This window comes from Anser anser, assembly GCF_964211835.1.
Source record: "Anser anser genome assembly, chromosome: 1".
Lineage (NCBI taxonomy): Eukaryota > Metazoa > Chordata > Aves > Anseriformes > Anatidae > Anser > Anser anser.
Genome location: NC_139720.1, coordinates 105,716,395 through 105,725,645, shown reverse-complemented (window position 1 = coordinate 105,725,645; position 9,251 = coordinate 105,716,395). Strand labels below are relative to the sequence as shown.

Genomic DNA, 9,251 nt, shown 5'->3' with positions numbered 1-9,251 from the left:
GAGAAGTTTCCCAAGTGAAACTTAACATTCAGAAAGCAAGGAAAGGTTATTTTTTAAAATAAAAGCTGCAATAAACTATAGCACTATAAACTGCTCCTCTGGAATTGAGATAAATTTAGTATAGATTCATCACTGAGAAGCAACTTCTCCTGGTATGCGAGCTATCAGCAGCAAGCTTCTAAAGCTCTCTTCTCTAGACTCTATAGAGGAGTAAACAGAATGGCATGTATTTCACTGTATACGTGCTCTTGCATGGGAAAATCCAATTTAATCCTTGGAATTTAAACTCTCTGTGTTCTGTTCTTGGTCAGGCAGCTGCTTTTAGAAATAAAACTTGTCTTCTAACAAGGCAAGGAGTGAACAGCATTGACTGCAAGTGATTAAAAGTAAAGTTTCTCCATCAAATACAGAATGCTTTGAGCTGTTTCAAACATCTGGCTTCTGGTTAATGGTACCCTGTGAGCAAAGAACAGTAGACAAGAGAGAAATGAATGAAACTGGAAATTGAATTATTTATCAGGGATCTAAACAGATCTCTTTTTGGCACACAGACTTCCTAAATTTCATGGGTTTTGAGTTTAAAGAATGATATACATGATGGAACACAGCTACTTTGCCAGATCAACTCAATGAGTTAAGAACTTTACATTTGCAGTATCCTCTTTCCACCTTCTAGTTCTCCGCTGGCTGTCAAACCAATGCACATTTCATGGTGCATGAAGTAAAGCACTAGAGAAAGAAAAGGGAAGGAGCCACTGAGGTCACTGATCCCACAGCAAATTTTGGTTTTGTCAGGTCAAGTTTTCTTCATGTTATGATCAGTTCAGTCTCTTTAGGCTAGAATCTTCTCGCACTTATCTGGTGTGAACTGAAATACCTAATGTGAAAACCAGCACTTAAACTTCTCTAAATGTGACAAATTAGGGAAAAAAAAAAAAAAAAAGAGAAAAAAAAAAGCTTTTCCGTTCGCCCTTACTTTGTGAATTTATTTGTGCTTACAGAGATTGACTTCAACTTTGCAATTTCACACTCATTTCATATCTATAAACCATTAGATAACTGCTAGGGTGAGAAAACAATCTAGGTTTTGTCCCCTGTGAAAAAAATATTTAAAATATTATTTACTTAAACTTCTAAATGTGCAATGCAATGAGTAAATAAAGAGCAATACACAGAGATGAGACAGGGCTGCTTAATGGTATACAATAATATGACAAAGTATTCAATCAGTTATTATGTGGATTAAAAAAAAAAGAATTGTTTTTCCTTTCATTTTTAAGAAAAAAGGATAAATAACTACAATCAAACAGAAAAAAATATATGTATTTTGGAGGACATTAAGAAGGGATTTATTTGTTAGGGCAGAAAATCTTACCTAATTTACTAAAGCTTCACATGCTAGGATTTTGGGAAGGATGGAGCTTCTGCAGATAGTAGTGTCTGCATAAACAATGTTCAGTATCAAAACACTGTCCTGGTGGCAGACTGTTCTTATCTTAGCCTACATAAGAGAATGAGATGCAATCACACCATTTTTTCTCATGTATGGATGATAAGGGCATTTCTGTTGCTTATTTTGTGATCAAGATTCTTCTGACCTGTAAGAGCTCAACATAAGCTTTGTTATCTATTGCAAATGGATCAATGCCACATATAGGATATTGAATTATTTCCCTGAGTTATGTTCTGTGGTACCTGAAATATCAAAAAAAGATTTGAAATACTGCATTATCCTGCATTAAGCTTTCTGGGAATACACAAGGGCTGTAATATTAGGCTGAAGCACAGCAGATCTGTTAGCTCAGTAGGGCTGGTAATTTTTAATCCTATTCGTTAGTCTTAACTTTACCACAAGTCTCAGCTCTTTTATATTTTTTCTCCCTATATTATTACATGGACAAACACACTTTGAAATATGGGATGTTTATGCACGCTAATTTAGGGTATCTGGGAAGTTGTACCACTGGAAGGGAATGATGTTATTCCCAGAACAGAAATTAGAAATATGAGACTTCTCTCCTCACAGATTATTCTTCATATTTCCACACCACTCTCCCAGCAGAAAGATCGGCAAGTTCAGAGCAGGACCTCTTTTCCTTATGGTTCCCAACAAATTGCTGGAGGCTCTTTGAGACTACAAGGACAGAGGAAAGACTACAAACAGGCTTACAGGGATCTTGTATGTGAACCACAGAGAGCTGACCACACACATCAGACCAGATCATCTTCCATGGTAAAATTAATGCAGATGTTATCTACTCTCAGTTTCTGTCTTGATTATCACTGTAGTTTTCTCAGACTTCAATTTCCTGGCAAATGGGAGATGTCTCATGCAATTTTAAACATAAGAGGACCTGGGAGAAAAAATTAGAATAACTTTTTGCTGGATAACATGGTTTGGACAAACTGAGAAGTTTCATCCAATATAACAGCAAAATTTTGTTTCATTTTGTTATCTGATTTCTGTAACACTTGATACAAATAATTTTGAAATACAAATAATTTTGTTTACGTGTAAGCATAACTTCATTCACATTCTGTTAAAGGCACTGCATCTCATTTCAGTTATGGCAAAAATTGCTGGTTTACAATACATTTCAATTTGAGCTTTGACATTTTTCAATTGTTTTTCATCAAGTATTTTTCTTCTGTTCTAAATTTTGGGCAAAAGCGAAAAATATCAAAATATGAGAAGTAAAAATTTCCCAAGTGACAGAAAATGTGTCTATATAAAAAAGATCCAATCTTTTGCTGCAATTGTTCTGCAATCCACATCAAGAGAAAGAAGAAATTCTTCCTGTGACAGTCTGTGCTGTAAATCACAAATGCTATGGTGTGTCTCTGTTGTGGTTTAACCCAGCATGCAGCTAAGCACCACACAATTGTTTGCTTTATGTATTTTTGCTTCTCCCACCCCAAACCCCAGTGGGATGAAGGAGAGAATTCGGACCAAAAAAGAAAAAAAGAAAAAAAAAAAAAAAAGCTTGTGGGTTGAGATAAAGACAGTTTAATAGGACAGAAAATGAAAGGAAAATAGTAAAAAAATAAAAACGTAATAATGTTAGCAATTATAATAATAATGATAGAACATGCAAAGCAAGTGATGCACAATGCAATTGCTCACCACCTACTGACAGATGCCCAGCCAGACCCTGAGCAGTGGCACTCCTCTCAGCCAACATCCCCCATATTTGTTGTTCAACATGATGCCATATGGTATGGGATATCCCTTTGATCAGCTGTTCTGACTGTGTCTGCTCCCAGATTCTTGTGTACCCCCAGACTCCTCACTGGCAGGGCAGCATGAGAAACTGAAAATGCCTTGACCCTGCATAAGTAGTGCTCAGCAACAAGTAAAATAGCCATGTGTTATCAACATTATTCTCATCCTAAATCTGAAACGCAGCATCATACTAGCTACTAGGAGGAAAATTACCTGTTTCCCAGCTAAAACGGGGACAGCCTGGATGAAGCAGCCATGCCTCAGCTAAGCTCCTCTGCGCTGGCCACTCCAGCTCCCTGTGCCACTGCTTCTCTGTGCTGCCCTCTCTCTCTGGGTCTTTCCCCATCAGGCCAGGGTCCCAGCATTGGGCTCACAAGGTCCCCAAGTGCCTCCCCCAACACCATGCCTGAGGCAGGGCTCCTGCAACCACCCAACCCAGGACCAGAATGAAGCTGGAATCTTTATATTATTTCTAGACTCATTTAAAAAGTGATTACTTTGTAATGTGGCCCTTGAATGAAGCTGTTTATTTGTAATTTCATTCAGGAAAAATCCTGAAAAAAAATCTGTGAATAACATGGCTGCTTGAGACAAAAGTTTTACAGAAACTTCCTGCACATGGTATGGCTTTTTGTTTTGAGATATTGTCAGCAGAGTCTAGTTCAGAGATACTAATATCACTTGCATTCAGGTACTTTACTGAGGAAAGGAAAAGTCTGATGAAATCAGTCTATCTTGTGAAAGAAAGATAATATTGTCAGCATTAATTGTCAATATAGTCCATTATGATAAATCCCAGCCTTGTGCATGCAGCTCTCTGTTAGATCTTGTTGTCTTTCTTATTTTAATTTTACCTGTAAGGTAAAAATTACAAAAGCCAGGAGGCTACTATTGCAGATGGATGGACTACAAGACAGAGTGCACTAGCTAGATGAAGTGTACTTAAATATTTACCAACACCTATGTGAGGCCTTTAAGTAGGCAGATGCTGTGAATGCTACAGCTCTACTTCTGACTATTCATTGACACAAGACAGTGTTTGAAATAAGTAACAGGTAGTTTCACTGAAAATATGCAAGCTAATGAATGCACAGTTCTGGGTTTGTCTTTGTGTTTGCATAAAGACCCACAAAGTTCTTTGTAGGAAACAGTTACCTTAACAATCACAGGCTTCGTGTCCAAGAGAGGTGTTGAGGAGACTGACTTTGAAAAACCAGTTGCTACAAATTTTCCTACCTTCCACTCCTCTTACATGCATTTTTCAGTGACTTTACAACCTTCTACAAACCCATTTTCTCCAAGACTTTCATATCTTCTTTATACTTTATTGTATCTTTTATTAGTTGCTTTTAGAGCAACCTCTCTCTTCAGGAATTCAGTGCTTCTATTTGCAAATCTGGATCCTTCTATCTTTATTTCTTGCTACTACACAGAGAAAAGGAACTGTTATGTAGCCTGAAAATAGCTTCAATTTAACCAAAGCAGTTTCTTCAAGATAGACCTGCCATGTCTTTGTGTCCAAGGGGATAACAAGAGAATATTCTTACCTCATTTCCACCTGATTCACTTACTTGTCAGCTATCCCAGCTTCTTGACCTTCAGTCTTAAAAGGGAAAGGAATCTATTATTATCCCATCCATACTCCTTCATGCATTTCTGCTTTACACGGTTATTTAGACTGTGGTCCAAAAGAAAATGACTTTTGAAAGACTTTCTCTTTTTCCCACCCTGAACTATGTGAAAACAATAATAAAAATGATTGATTTCTAATCTAGACAACCTCAAGTAAAGGAAATGAAGGAAATGAATTCCTCTGTCACATAGCCCCCTTTTTCTTCCCAAAAAACTACTTCAAGCTTTACCTAATGTGGAAAGAAATGAAGGGCCCTAGACTCAGCCAGGATTTAACATGGTTCAATGAGATACGTAGTGCCTCTTCCCCTGGACAACAGAGAAAGGAATAAGGGGTCACTCTCACCAGAGGGTCCCTTTGCAGCAACACTCATCCTTCTGCTGCCAAAGGGTCCCAAAATTTGCCAGTCACATACAACAAAGCTCCTACATCGTCACAATCCTCACAATCCAATAATAATTACTTAAACCTCAGTGACTGAAAGACTAGGGTAAGCTATAACTTGAAAGGTATTTTTAAACCTGGAAGCATATGAGTAAGAGCTCCTTTGTTCTGATTTTATGGATGAAATAGGTTCAGGGGCTGGGTGAGATGAGACTGTACACCAACCTGAAAGAGAAGTAGGATGTTCACTGCAGAACTGGACCTGCTAACCTCTGCAGTGAGAAAGGTCATCCTGACCTCATCTAACACCAAATACAAATATCCTCCCCCCCCCCAGTTTTCCTCCCTCATGTTAAATAACTGGGGCATCCCTCAGGAGCCAGGGTTTATGCTTTACCTATGAGGAAGGCAGGGAGAGGAGGAGCAGTGAGTGAAAAGAGACTGGCACAGGAAGAGTAGCTCTCGCTGCAAGAAAAGGCTCTCCAGCTGGGGCTGTGTGGGAGGGAGCAGAGATTCTGCCAGCAATCAGAAAGGTGGAGGGTTTGTCGTGATTTTTTTTTTTTTTAAAGTGAGCTAATTTTATTCTCCTATGACCCCTTTCTCATGTAGAGCTCTCAAATATAAGAGTTTATTGCACTGCAAACCATTCTAAGGACAGGTTACCATATTGGGCAGACAGGGGCTTTGCCAACAATCTCAAACATTTTAAATCAACAACAAACACCCCATCCAAAAGCACCCTCTTCTTGTCATTAACAAAACTTGCTGGTCATTACTGGATTTCTCATCCTAAGAGGACTCCTAATGTCCTATTTTTGACCTACAGGGTTAGAAAGTGTGTGCGTGCAGGCATGAGAGACAGAGAAATGACAGCTGAGATCCTTTCAGAATTGTGGAATTCCAAGATGGTTTAAGTGTGTGGGTGTGGGGGAGAAAGAATTAAAAAAAACAAAACAAAAAAAAACAAAACATCAAGCTCATTATGCTTCTTGCCCATCCTCAGTTCATCTATGCTCATTGAACAGAGATGAGAGCAGATCTGCATTAGTATTTTCTGCCTGCATCTGCTGTACCCAGGCAAAAATGCCTTGAGGCCTGCCCCAACTGTCCTTCCCCACAGTGCAGTTAATGTGCTGAGAGGCACTGTTTTGTCCTAGTAATCTTGTTTACACATTTCCACTACATTTTATTTTCTGCATGTCTGTGCTGTAATCTTATTTACCAGCTTTTCAACCCCAAAGGTAAAAAAAATAAAATGAGATACCAAGAAAAAAAAAAGGAATGGCAGGAAACTCATGTCTTTGTTCATCTCACATGGACAGTAATACTCTCTTTCCATAGCTGCCTTTGCCACCACAAGACAAATTGCACCTCTGTACTCTTCTGAGTGTTCCCTCAGTCCTGCCTGTTTTTTCCAACTGGGTAGTACAAAGTAAAGGGATTTGTGGAGTGACAGTTAATTCAGATAATTGTGTTTTCCTGCTGTCTGTGTATTGGAAATGCCAGTGCGCTGAGGGCAGAGGATCCCACGTGCACATGCATGCCTTATGTAGTACACTGTATGCCTGCAGCTGCCCTTCTCTCATCCCATCTGTTGGAGATGGATGTTGATTTTGCTCATCTTGCCTCCTAAAAACTCAGCAATAATAATGAATGAACTCAGTGTTCAGTAGAATGTTGGCAGCAGATTTATCTGGGCACATTAAGTGCACGTGCTGTGCAAGGTTTCTGTGCTGCAAAAACACAATCAAATCTGTGGATCTGAATCCCATGATTAAACGTCCCATGGTAGTTAGGTCTTTGCATCACTGTCACCTTTGTGGATTTCAAACTATCACCTTTCCTCTCATCAAGAGATCTTTCTGTTTTGTTTCCTGCCTACCTTGAATTTCTTTACTGTAATTGTCAGTTCAAAGCCTAGGCTCAGATCTCAGAGCTTGTTAGACAATGTCAAAGGGCTTTTTAGATTTATTTATTTTTTCTTTTTTTATCACTGAACAAGGCTAGTTTTTTGAAACCTCCTAAAGAGGGATATTGAGTTGTTGTCAAATGTTAATTCATATTGACATTTTCCCTGACAATTTCTAAGCAAAGTCCCCTTCTCAGGTCAAAGATATTTTCTTTCCATCTTAATTGAATTTTTATTGTAAATTAAAAGCTGAGTATGAAATGCCAGCTTATTTAACCTTGAAAATATTTGCCATCTTAGCTTTTCATCCCAGCCCAAAGAGTAAATAATTCTCAAAACCTCCTAAGAACAGTACAGAAGAGTAATACCAATTCAGCTACCTATGTGTTGTAATTGTGGAATGCAGTATCACAGGCTTTCAAGTCTGCTACGGAAATATCTATTCACCCAGAAGTACAACTCCTACTAGTGCAGCCCACATGACTATAACACTTCAAACTGTTCCCACTTTCTTGCTATCCTCTGCTTGAACCCCCTTACTATTTTCTTCCTTATACAAGAACTTCTCTACTAAAGCAAACCAAAATTTACTCTTCCCATGGCAGGTACTTAAGGAGGAATGGTAGAAGCAGAATTCATCCTCCTAGCCTCAGTCAAATGTTAGCCTGTGTTTTTTTGTTGTTCGTTTTGTTTTGTTTTACTGCACATATATAGCAATTCTATGCATTTGTCAGAATTCTGCAAAAATTAACAGTAGTAAAGGAATTGCAAAAAGAAGTGTTATATTTGGATTGTGAGAACAGAGAACAGTGGACACTGTAAACAGTAACTGTCTTGGCAGCATTTTTCAGAAGAATAAAATAAGAAAAGGAATGAAGAAAAAGTCTGTTGGCCTTTCAAAGTAACCAAAGTAATTCATGAAGCAAACAAGTCCCTCCAGGGAGTCAAAACTCACTTTCCATCCTCTAATAATGATAAAGAGCAGTTAGAAATAAATTAATGAACATGCTTTTGGCAAATACGTCTTATATGAAATGCGACAAATGAAGGCAAATATCCTATAACTAGTAATCCTGACTGTGAGTCCCACTTGTTTATTTAAAAGAATATATCTTGTTACCGACTGGAGATGTCTATATATGAATACTATATCTCCCAGATGTACTGTATCTCCCAACTGTAATTCTGGGCTAAAATGGACAAAATATTAATGCAGTCCTGAGGACAAAGACTTGGGGGTGTTGGTTGATGAGAAGCTCAGCAAGGGCCAGCAACGTGTGCTTACAGCCCAGAAAGCCAAATGCATCCTGGACTGTATCAAAAGCATGGCCAGCAGGTCGAAGGAGGTGATTCTCTCTACCCTGCTCTCGTGAGACCCCACCACGAATGCCATGTTCAACTCTTGGACCCCTAACATGACAAAGACACGGACCTGTTGAAATGAGTCCAGAGGACGGCAATGAGGATAATCAGAAGGCTGGAGTGCGTCTCCTATGAAAACAGGCTGAGAGAGTTTGGGTTTTTCTGTCTAGAGAATATAAGTCTCCAGGAAGACCTTAGAATTTCCCTTGATTGATCACCCATCTAGTCAATCAAGGGAAACCAGCTGATGTGATCTTTTTGGACTTCAGCAAGGCTTTTGACACGGTTTCCCATAGGATCCTGCTGGAGAAAATGTCCAGCATACAACTAAACAAAAACATCATATGATGGGTGAGCAATTGGCTGATGGGCAAGGCTCAAAGGGTTGTGGTAAATGGGGCCACATCTGGCTGGCGAATGGTCACTAGTGGGGTCCCTCAAGGCTCCATTTTAGGGCCGGTCCTCTTCAATGTTTTTACAAATGATTTGGATGTAGGACTAGAAGGTGTTTTGAGCAAATTTGCCGACGACACCAAACTTGGAGGAGTTGTGGACTCAGATGAGGGTGGAAAGGCCTTGCAGAGAGATCTGGACAGATTGGAGAGCTGGGCGATCACCAACCACATGAAGTTTAACAAAAGCAAGTGCTGGGTCCTGCACCTGGGATGGGGCAACCCTGGCTATAAGTACAGACAGGGCGCTGAGACGCTGGAGAGCAGCCCCACAGAGAGGGATCTGGG

At 39.3% G+C, this 9,251-nt stretch overlaps 1 long non-coding RNA gene across 1 annotated transcript; it reads right to left on the bottom strand.

Moving 5' to 3' along the window:
• Positions 1-466: 466 nt before the first annotated feature.
• LOC310880012 lies at positions 467-7,807 on the bottom strand. The gene is made up of 3 exons (XR_014571323.1): positions 5,466-7,807; positions 4,771-4,826; positions 467-2,354 (listed from the first exon to the last, which is right to left on the bottom strand). It is a non-coding gene; the product is annotated as an uncharacterized lncRNA (long non-coding RNA).
• Positions 7,808-9,251: the final 1,444 nt, after the last annotated feature.